The following is a 1,359-nucleotide window of genomic DNA, read 5'->3' on the forward strand; positions in this document are numbered from 1 at the left end:
AAGAATATGTAGTGTGAAAAATATCTAAATACTAATGTCAAGTAACATCTGATATTAATATGTTTGGGTTGTTATTTTTTTATCAACTTAGATTCAAAATTTCATTTTAAACATTTTTTTTTCAGGACCATGGCTGTCTTTGTTTAATGTAACCCATTATAATCTGCATTTAATAAATGTCTATTGTGAGGAGGCACTTCAATTGGTACTGTATAGAATACAAAGTTAATTCGGACAAAATTTTAATCCTCAAAATTTTTAGCCTACCAGTTTCTTAGTTTGTCCAGGCTGCTATAACAAAATACCACACACTGGGTAGCTTATAAACAACAGAAATTAATTTCTCACAGTTCTGGAGGCTGGAAGTCCAAGATCAAGTTCTCAGCATGGTCACATTTTGGTGAGGACCCTCTTCCTGGATCATAGCTAGTGCCATCTCGTTGTGTCCTTACATGGTAAAAGTGGCAAAGGATCTCTGTGGAGTCTCTTCTATAAGAATGCTAATGCCATATATTCGGGCCTCCACACTTATGACCTAACTACCTCACAAAGGCCCCATCACCTAGTACAATTATATTGGGCATTGCAATTTAAACGTTTTGGTGGGATACAAATATTCAGACCACAGCAAACAGGGGATAGAAACTAACTAGAATTAACTTTCAGTAAGGCACACAAAGTGTTATAGAAGCACAGTAGCAGGGATAATGACAACAAGACTAGCCCTTCCCTGAATAGTTAAAAATTGAATTGGGCCATATTGAATACAATAATAATTGGTACCATTTATTAGGGAGCTTTTATATGCTAGTAACTAAAGCACAGAATGCTTCCTGTACATTACCTCTAGTCTTGGAAAATGAAAATATTTTTAACTTTACATTATCTGTATCAGTTCAGAGGGCCTAACAGAAATGGAATGATACGTATTTGAAACTTTGCTTGAAAATTGTTATACCCATTTCTTGGGGTGGAGTGGGGTGAGGAGGAGAGTGGGAAGAAATTAGGTAATTTAGTACTAAGAGAAAGACAGGAAAGACCATGATCTTCATTAAATATAGCTCCTTTGGCAGATTGCCTATTTACTTGGCTCATAGCCATATATGGACATAAACTTTCCAACCAGTATACAGACTCAAAAAGAAATAGTTTGAAAATTATAAACTAAGTGTCACCCTCTTTTGAATTGTATATATCTTATCTCTAAAAGAATTCAACCAAGATAAACGTATTAAATTTGTCTCTGAAATACGAAGAGGTGACAAATGTTTTTCACATAGGAATCAACCATTCCTTTTTTTTTAATCTCTCAGTCAAAATGAAGAGGAACGAGCAATGGCCAGAATTGTGATTGGCTCA

Source organism: Rhinolophus sinicus, linkage group LG02 (genome assembly GCF_036562045.2).
Source record: "Rhinolophus sinicus isolate RSC01 linkage group LG02, ASM3656204v1, whole genome shotgun sequence".
Lineage (NCBI taxonomy): Eukaryota > Metazoa > Chordata > Mammalia > Chiroptera > Rhinolophidae > Rhinolophus > Rhinolophus sinicus.